The sequence below is a fragment of the Nelumbo lutea genome, chromosome 1 (assembly GCF_056320005.1).
Source record: "Nelumbo lutea isolate HS-2025 chromosome 1, American lotus-T2T, whole genome shotgun sequence".
Classification (NCBI taxonomy): Eukaryota; Viridiplantae; Streptophyta; class Magnoliopsida; order Proteales; family Nelumbonaceae; genus Nelumbo; species Nelumbo lutea.
Window position 1 is genome coordinate 134,432,753 of NC_142684.1, and position 10,521 is coordinate 134,443,273.

A 10,521-nucleotide genomic window follows, 5' to 3' on the forward strand; every position below is an offset into this window, starting at 1 on the left:
ATATATTCAAGGGTATTGCGATCAATCCGGCCAACTTCAGCTTTATCCAATATTTTAAGGAACTTTGATGGCAGCCTCCGTAATAACTTATTCACTAGAAGAGGGAGCAATAAGTCGTTCAATTCAGCCATTTCAGCTGCTATTAAATGGCCCCCAAGTTACACAAAAAAACAAAAGAGCAAGCCAATTGTACATGCCTTGATAAATAGGCAAATTAAGCAGAAGTGCATTAATTGCACGAAAAGTATTCATAGAATGAGTAAAAACATGCACCAACAGACAGACAGACTTAGGGTTAGGGGTCTGTGATGGAGTGGGGGAGGCCATCAATACAAAAGCTAGATAGAAAAGTCCAACTCCTCTTTTTAGAGCCCAAAAGCATAAAGTGAAAAAGCTAAAATGTCCTCTAGCTATAAAAGGGCTTTGTCTTGCTAAAATGCTATAAATGTTGTACAATCGAAGCAAAAGTGCATGTCTCTAAGCCCTACAATACAAAGACAAGTTAGAGATAATAACGTTGGAATTTGCAAATTACAGGCGTAACCAACAATTATTGGGGCAAAGAATGGACGATTCTGATACTAGGAAATGCCAACTGACAAATAATGAAGTTCCTTTTTTTATGATCAATTACAATGTTTGTTAAGTTGAGCTAGTTCACAACTTTACTTGTTTTAAGGATTGGAAAATTAATCAAAACCCCCTCTGTCATGTTTACTTTCTATCTTCTTATTTCCTTTCTACTTTATTCCATGTTTCTGAACCTTCTCTGTAGAGGCTTAAAAGATGGATTGGTTTGGTTTGGTGACATGCATGATTGTACAGCCCAATTACCATGCACTTACTACAGCAAGCAGTACCTAAATCACGTAAGACTCGGCCTTTAATTTTGTAACCTGGGATTCTGTCTTAATAAACCTCTGTACATATGCTGTGATAGTCTTAGTGCAAAATTATCTTAAAACTAGCTAATTAATTAATCCCATTTCTCACTTTTGCACCTAACCAAACCCAACATTTAAAGGGTTGGTTTGGAATAACCCGGGTAGGGCTGCTGCAACTTGGATAGAACATTCAACCTGAAAATGTTGGGTGGAGTCAGGTTGGGTTGAAGTTCAGGTTGAAAAATATGAATTACACTTAACTTTAATTATTTATAAATATTATAAATATGTATTTATGTTTTTAAGTACAACCCAGCCTAACTCTAATCACAACTCATCAACCCAATCCGGCCAATACAAAAACTTCGGATTGGGGTTCAATAGCTCAGGTTGAGTTAAGAATGACTTCAATCAATCCAACCTCCTAACCCGACCTAACCCGGACCATGTTGCATTCCTCCGATAGTGCCTTGATCCAAGTAAAATTGCTACCATCATGTTGAGCTCTATTCCATAATTATATGACTTATAGCTAAATAGGCTAGCTTTAAGTTATTGGCCATTCTTATTTAGATGTCAGAAAATGACCATGAAGGCAAATTTGGACCGCTAGATGCGTTAAGGACGTTGAATCATTGACAATATGGGCACAACCACTCGGACCACAGAATGGCATCATATCGATGATCAACTGACAGTAGTGTAGCTTGTCCTAACCCCTAATTCTATTTTCTGCTCTTTGACTCTTTATTTGTGATCATGGTAAAGGTTGTTTTAGTGGCTTTAGAGTCGAATGGATTAATTTCTTGATTCTCATGGATTATGAAAATGGTTTGAAAATAATTCTCAAAAGAAATTTCTTTTTTTTTTTTCTTTTTTTGAGTTTTTTAAGTCCTAATTAATTTCAATAGAGAAAGATCAATTAAAGGTTTTGATCATGGCCTATTTTTCTGGTCAAATTTATATTAAGAACAAGGTTTTTAAAACTGGGTCAAACTGTTCGAATGGATGACCCATTCTGACAAAAAAAGAAAAGCCAAGAATCATTATCCAGGTCGATGGTTCGATAGTTTGACCGCCTGAATCAACTGTTTGTTGATCAAAACAATGATTTTTTACCAAAAAGCGATTTTGAGGTTAATAAAACCAATCAGATAACCGATTCTCAGTTTTTCGAGTCTGACGGTCCAATCAGATGAAGACACTGATATATTGCAATTGATCATCAAATTAACTTTGCTTTCTATTGGCTTAAACTGGGAGAAAGAGAGTTGAGACGAAAAGCCAAGTAAATCTACAAATTTTGCACTCGGTTTAATTTTACATTTATTTGTTTGAAACTACGATATGATTTACACTCCTACCCAACATAAAATTTGTACAAAATTTTGCATTTCAAAAATTGATGCAAAATTTGCTCCATGCACCTTCCTCCTAGGTCAATTCTCTCTTATTTAAAATGGAGACTGCATCGTCTTGCTTCTTACCTCACTCCCAAACAAGCTAAGTAACATTTATGTTACCTCCATTCTCTTTCATATAGAATGCACTTCCATGCATTTACATCAGCGTGAATGAAATTTGCAAATTAAAGCAAATAAACAATGCCTAAGGCTAAAATGCAAATCACAACATTTAGAAATGCCTATAAAGAATTCATCAAAACCTTAGAAATCATTCCATAATTTCCTAGAGTTTCCCAAGTGTACTTGTGCACGTCTCTTAAATTAAATTGCCTTGTTACACATAATGCAATTCTGATACTTTGAACATTGCCCTTATTGTAAAACTACTTTATCGTCCTTATCCTTTACTATACTTTGGATGGGGTTAGTCATCGAATTGGAGATTTTAGATTTGTTTTAGCAGGAATAGAGTCAGTGTGGGAAGGATTCTGTGCCCAAATTTCATGAGTTGTTATATCCCACCTTTGGATGGGGTTAGTCATTTTTCCATTTTTGTTATTGGGTGCATGGGGGAAAGCACACCTGGGGGTTCCATTTCTAGATTTGGGATATCATCCATTTCATGATTTATCGCCCAAACTTCGTCAGTCTCTAAACTTCCTTTGGCTCTCCAGATAATAAGTTTCATTATGTGGAATTAGAAAAATTATGAGTTACAAATTTACAATTTCCATTGATTTTGATTGTGGTTATGATGCGTCTTCACCGAGGCTCACTTTAGCTTTTTACCTAATTGCACTGATAATAGATGAAGAAGAAATGATCCATTGCAAGATAAAGGGATTAGAAGGGTAAAGATCGATCCAAAATTAGAACTGTTTTGGCCACCAGTTTTTAAGTTAATTGTTCAATAGTCCCGTTCGAATGGATGGTAGATTCCAATTAAAAAATAATTAAAATAAAAGAATGGCCAAAACATTGAATGGATCAAACGGGCAGATGGTTTGACCACCTAGGTCAATGAATCGTTGACCAAATCAGCAGTTTTGGCCAAGGACCGGGTTAAGAGTGAAACCAAGGTTTTAAAAATGACTAAAAAACAGAACCGGACAGGGGACCATTTTCCGGTTTGGTGGTTCAACTGTTTGGGTCAAACGGTTCGACCTGTGACATCATGAATCAATTAAAAATAAAAAATATCTATAAATAATAAAAATGATACAAAATTTAAAAAATATATATACAGAAAATAAAACTATCTAAATACAAAAATAATAAAGTACAGAACAGAGAAAATATAAAAAAACACAAAAATACAAAAAAATAAAACTATTTAAATACAAAAGTAATAAAGTACATAACACCTAGAAAATACAAAAAAGCAAAACTCAAAAATTCTAAAAAATACAGAAAAAACACAAAAACAAAAAAATAAACATAAATTAGGATGTGTTGAGTCATACTCATACATGTACAGAAAATACAAAAAAATCCAAAAAATACAGAAAAACACAGAAAATTGTAACTATATATATATATATATATATAAACAGAAAATTGCAAACAAATACAGAAAAAAAAACATAAAAAGAGAAAGTAGAATGTTTTAGTGATATGTGTTCAGTCATGTTTGCAGAAAATACAAAAAAAAAATCCAAAAAAAGGGATTTTATCATTCTTTGGCATCATCATCATCATTGTTTGACATAGAAAATAAGCAAAGAATTGAAAAAAAAATAATTAAGCAAATGTGAATATGTGACTCTATGTAACTAATTAAGCAAAATATTCAGAAAAAAAAAATAATTAAGCAAGATTAATTAAACAAATAATTAAGCAAAAAAACCATAGAATCAATTAAATTTACAAAAATTTCAAAGAAGTAAGCATTTTATACCTTCAAGTCCTTCCCAGTTTCACTGTTGGTAATGGTGGTGTGATGGTGTTAAGCTCCCAAAAATCCCCGCCAATGGGCTCAGGCTTGGTCGTCGGTGATTGCCGCTGCAACTATTTCTGCCGCTTCCAAGCTCCAAGTGTTGATGCAACTATTACTGTTGCAGCATGTTAGAAACCCCCGTCCACTGCTGCAAAATCGTTGGCCACCACTACAAGTCGTTGATAAATAGAGTAGACTAACACTTTAGAGGTTACTGCTAGACTTGCTGCAAAATCTACGCTGGCCACCATAGATGAAACTCACCGCCGTCACCGGTTTCTGTGAATAGTTGTTGGTCGCTGTGTGTCATTGTCGATCGTGGCCGCCACAAAGCATCAGTCGGGTGTGAGGGCTGCTAAGAGAAGGGAAGGCTTAGAACGAAAATGACTTTCATTCTAACCCTAAACTTTTGTAAGAGGTGGGATCGAGGATATGGGGGCCTTTCTTGTTTTTATTTATTTTTTTAAACCAGCAAAAATAAAATTGGTAACTCGCGAACCGTTTCTTGGGTCGAATGGTTTAGCGGTTTTCTAACTTTTTCAACGAAACCATGAGTGAAACGAAACCGATTACCTAGATAATTTTTGGGCCAAATAATCCAACCATCTAAGTTAATGATGGTTTGAAAACATTGGTTAGGAATATACAAAAAATGATAAGTGTTTGAAATTTAATTATGAATATGACATTAAACAAAACAAAAATAGCAAAATAGGATTCATATAACCAAGTGCATATGGTCGGGATTAAAAATGCAACTTGGGTGAGTTCGAGTTGGGCTTATGTCAAAATTTGAATGGGCCCAGTCCAAATGCCCGTGCCCAAAGTAGTATTACCTAATTGGAATAAGGCTTGGATGATGATAATTGATTTTGAATGCAATGGAATCGAATTTTAATCAAAAAATTTATACTCAAATTCAATTAGTCTCGAACTCAAACTGGAATATAGAAATTTTAGTCGAACTGAACCAAAACCCAAACATGCCAAAATTGAATCGGCTCGGTTGCAAATTTGCAATGCACCTCCAACTGACCAACCATACATTTTGATTCATTCTCTATCCTAAATCAGCTTTGACTTTGATTCTTTGATTCTGTATATCTTTCACGTTTTGCACATTATAAGATTAGCTTAAATTTGATTTCTTAAAAGATGGCCTCTTACCTAAATAACAAGTCATCCATTTTTTTTTATAAACAAAATCCCAAAAGTTCTTTTAAACAGACAAAAGTACCCTTGTGCCCATTTTACAGCTGGGACCCACCTGTATTGACAGATGGATTACCCACTAGGCACCAGGTGCAGCATATAAAACAGATTTCTATGCTTCTTCGTTTTGTTTTGAAAAGAAATCCAAATTCCGCCGTTGAGTCCTCCTCATACGTGGAAATGGAGACGTGGGATTTCACAATTCCTCCTCCACTGCCATTGTGTGTTCGTGTTGTCGGTGCCGCCCAGTCGCCCACCTCAATTAGTTGCCTGTAAACCACTCCTATCCAAAATGGATTTGCCCAACTACCAACGGGCCGTTGTTATTGGTTGATGCCAACTAACCGATATGGCGATACCTCACTCTTTCATCTAACATCGATTGAATCAAGATTATTGGGCCCCACCCTTTCTCAAAGATCCCAATCGCGACGCGGACAGTCTGAAGTCAGCGCCATCGTCATCACCATCATTTAAATATTAATACATGATTACATAATGTCATTAACGCTTAACCAAAGCAGTAAGAGAGAGCGAGATGTGATATATACAGCAAGTTAGACCACTTATCTCGTGGTCGTGGGTCCTACATCTGGAGGCTGTTGGCTTCATTTTTCCCATGTTCATTAATGAACTCAAACTTCATTTTCACGGTCAGCACGGGTGAGAAAAAAATCGAAAAATCAAACCGATCAAAACCGAACGGAAATTTCAATTAATTAAATCGGTCAGTTTGGTTTTGACTCAGTATTTAAAAAAAAAAATCAAAAGTATTGGTTCGATTTCAGTTAATTAAAATAGAAAACTGATGGTTAATCGAACCAATCGGTATATATTTATATATATTTTTTATTTTTTATACATTATAAATTAATAAATATGTATTATATATAAATATATATTTATAATATATAATATATTATTTATTATTTAAAATATAATATTATATATTTTTAATATTTTATTATATATTCATATGAAAAATTGACTAATTGAACTAGTCAATCGATTAATCCATCGACTTCAATTCAATTTCAGTTACTGATTTTTCAAAAACTGGTAACCCCAATTCGATTTAAAAAATTAGTCCACGGTTCAATTAATTGAATCGTGGGCACCCCTAATTGGTCACCGCGGGTGGTCCTTCTGTCAATACCGTCTGATTGACACAAATCTCTGTCATATGGTTAAATGATAGTACAGTCACATAGAATCTCTGCCTTTAATAGTATCTCAATTTTTAAAAAATTGGGTAAATTATAAAGGACCCCCTGCACCCGTGAAAATTATACTATGAACTATTTATTTGCAACAGTGACCTCCCTCTATTATGGGGTCAGTGATAATTAACCCTTTGAACGTTCGGGCTGATTCAGCTAGCTTTCAAAATGGAATCATGGAATTGAAACCCAAACTCCAACCTGCATTTTGATCAAATCCCATCAATATTCAATCTCATTGTGAATTTGCAGTGAGAAGATGAAATCGACAAATTAATTTCGGAAAACTCCACAAAACCTTCATGAAAACTCCCAAAATCTACTCAAATGGATCTATCTCAAACGAAAAACCATGATAACTCTCTGATTTGCGAATGAAGTTCTGATACAGAGGGAATCGGGTGTTTGAATATGTGTCAGCCTCAATGACGGTTACACTTACAAGCATGGTTTTAAAACCAGATTGGATCGGAAAAACTGGGAACCGGTTCCATTTTTCCCAAATCTGCTTTTCCCCCCAAAATCGTTGATTTTGGTCAATAAACCACTGAATCGACTGGTTAATTGTTTGAACGGTTTTGACTATTTTCAAATTTTTTATTTTTTAATTTTTTTTGTCAGAACGGGCCACCCGTTTGTGTCAAACAGTCAGACCATTCAAACCAATAACTGGACCCCTAATTAGTTCGGTTTCAAAAACAATGCTTACAAGTTGTACCCCGTCCCTGTAAAAAATACAGGGACAACTATTAGCTACAAGCAGTTATGACAACATAAAAATCTTACGGAGCTGTCACTCAACTTATTTTTAGCGGTAGGATTTGACGCTCATCATGCGTCTGTTTGGCATCGTTGTCGTTTCCTGAAGCAACGACAACACATCAGCACCACATTGGAAAAAATAGTGCTCCAGGAAATGAGCATTTGTTTGGAATCATTTTTTTCATAAAAAAGTGGTGCTCTAAGCCATGCCTCGAAAATCGGGAAGCCATGGCTTAGAGCAATGCCAAATTTGGCGTTTCCTGGAGCTACAACTTGTTGCTACCAACATGACACTGATGTGGCACTAGATAATGAGTACTAGTGCTAAAAACGTTTCCTGGAGCATTGGTTCTAAACAAAAAAAATTGTTGTTACTCCAGGAAATATCCTGCCTGGCAACAACAATTCCAAACAAAAATAAAGGCACCATTTTATGAGAAAATGGTGCTTCCAACCACACATCAGTAGCACCATTTTCTTAGCATCTGCAGCATCAATGCCAAACATATACCATATCTTCCTCTCAGAGTAGAGATTTAATGTGACACTCTTCATCATCTAGGACACATTGCGCTTATGTCTCGTGCAAATTCAACAAAACTAAAGATCAGGAAGTATCTCAAACCCTTTATTTTGGTTCTTGTTGCATGTTCTTGTTATTTGTTGCAGGTTCTCATTACTTTGTTATCGTTACACAAACTAGTTTTTCAGGCTTCAAATAATTCTCTCTGAAGTAAACAATTTACTATCTTTTCTTTATTTCTCATCACTCTCTACTTTCTTACTCTCCCTCCTTACTCTTTTCTCCTCTATCTCTCCTTTCCATCCTCCTTTCCTTTTACTGGTTTCCTTCCTTTGCCATGGAAAATATAGAGGCTCTTAACCAGGCTTTTCTGAACATGCTCCAAAGCAATGGTCAAGGAACTGTTGAAGTGGTGAATATCCAACCCTTGATCCTTCCCAATGTACATGAGGCTTGGAGCCTCTCCCTCATCTATCGTCTATTCCCTAGATTGACTAACCAATTTGAAGATGTGGTCCAATGGTTGTACGAGTTACGGAATCTTAACCTAGATAGATTATTGTTCGCACATTTCCACCAGGCACATTTCCATTTAAACTTTCATTATCAAGAAGATTATAATCGAATCCACAATGAAGGTCCTTGGACCCTCAACCAACAGTGGATTCTCATGGAACCCTGGGTTCCTGGTAGGCCCCAGTATTCATGGAACATCCAGTAGATAGAAATTTGGGTACAACTTCATGATCTATCGTTTAAAACCCTTTCAGTGGATGTTGGTCGACCATTGTTTGAAAGTATAGGACCCACTAGGCTTATTTCAGTGGTGCAAAATTATATTCGTGCAAAAGTCACCATCTTAGTAGATAGGCCTCTCAAGTCTAGTTGTTTTGTTGGCATACATCAACGGGTTACCTATCGTTATGAAGATCTTTCATGGATCTGTTACATCTGCATAAGGATTGGATATCAATTCCGCCATTGTTCGCAACCTATGCCCCACACAAACAATCTGTCATATGATCAGTTTTTCAATAGGACCATGAATCACTTTAGACCTTGGCTAAAAGATGAGCAAACCTTGCGACGCACCTAGAAAATGCCTCTGTTCAAAGACTTTGTTGAGTTGCCACTGTCCACACCTCTTCACAATACAAACCTTCACCAAGAAGATTTCTCCACACTGCCACTAACTCTGTTACTCTTGCTCCGAACCATGAAATTCCAACAACCCGGTCACCAAACCATTTGGCGGTAGCCTCCTCTTCCAACCCATCTCATGTCAGAGTGTTCATAGCTACTTTTCACTTGGAAGAAAACACTCAATCTCTTCTAAATCATATTTTAAATGATCATCCATTCCAACCCATCTCATGTCAAAGTGTCTGCAACTACTTTTCACTTGGTAGAAAGCGCCCAATCTCTTCTAAATCGTATTTTAGATGATCATCCTGGGCTTTCATCTGGTATACGAGGTATGAGACCTCGTGTAGATCTTCTTTTAGGCCTCCAAATTGACTCTAACTGAAATCTTATCCCAACTTTTGATCGTCCTAACATGTCAGATCATACCGACTCTCTTGATTGAATCCTAATTATGGACAACTCTTCTCCTCGAGACGTGGATTCAGATACAAAGCACCAAAAGTTGGTAATTTTTACTTTCTACGCCTTTTTTCCTTTTTTATCTCTGTGGGTGGAGGTGGATGGCCCAATTCAGCCCCACCTGTATCCATGTTAATCATTAGTTGAAACTTCCGTGAGGCCTCTCATCCTAAGGCAGTTTAAGGACTAATGGATTTGGTCTCTTGATTCAATCCAGATATTATTTTTTTATGTGAAACCAAAATCCATGAGTCTAAATTAAATTCTATAATTAATACTTTATGCTACCCTAACTCTTTTATCAGTAATCCTGAAGGCCGAGCAGGAGGATTAGTAGTTGTTTGAAAAGCTGCTTTTATGTTTCTATTTTTTGCTCACATGAAAGGTATGTTTTTTCTGAAAATTCACTCCTTTATTCAAAATTGGATCTTAGGATTTATTCATGGCCCTTCAGTTAGATATAAAAGGAATGCTTTTGAAAAGATATGAATAATCTGGTACAAATGATTAACTTTCCTTTCCTGTTAATGGGTGATCTTAATGAAGTTGCATCTATAGATGCTTCTGCTCCTTCTTCCAGTTCTAACAGTCATCACCTTACCTCTTCTCAATATAGAAACTTAATTTTTAATCATAATCTGTTGGAACTTAATTTCCAAGGGGGAGGCCTTTCTTGGACAAACAAAAGGACAATAGGCCACATCTAGAGAACCCTAGATAGAGCTATCTTATCTCCAGATTGGCTTCAACTATTTCCTGATACTTCTCTCTCCTTAGGATCAAAATGGGGGTTTGATCATCATCTTTTAATTTTAAACCTGCACCCTAACTAGATATGCAACTTTTTGTTTTACTAGGAAGATAGATGAGATTAAAAAAAATCTAACCCAATGGCAGAAAGTTCATTTTATTGATCTTAAGTCAAGAATAGACAATTTGGAGAAACAAATTATTCAGGCTAAACAATTAGAAG

General features: G+C 35.9%; 1 long non-coding RNA gene across 1 annotated transcript; it reads right to left on the reverse strand.

Annotated features, from left to right (window-relative positions):
• Positions 1-19: 19 nt before the first annotated feature.
• LOC148877708 (uncharacterized) lies at positions 20-4,652 on the reverse strand. The gene is made up of 2 exons (XR_016098702.1): positions 4,188-4,652; positions 20-484 (listed from the first exon to the last, which is right to left on the reverse strand). It is a non-coding gene; the product is annotated as an uncharacterized LOC148877708 (long non-coding RNA).
• Between the last annotated feature and the right edge of the window lie 5,869 nt (positions 4,653-10,521).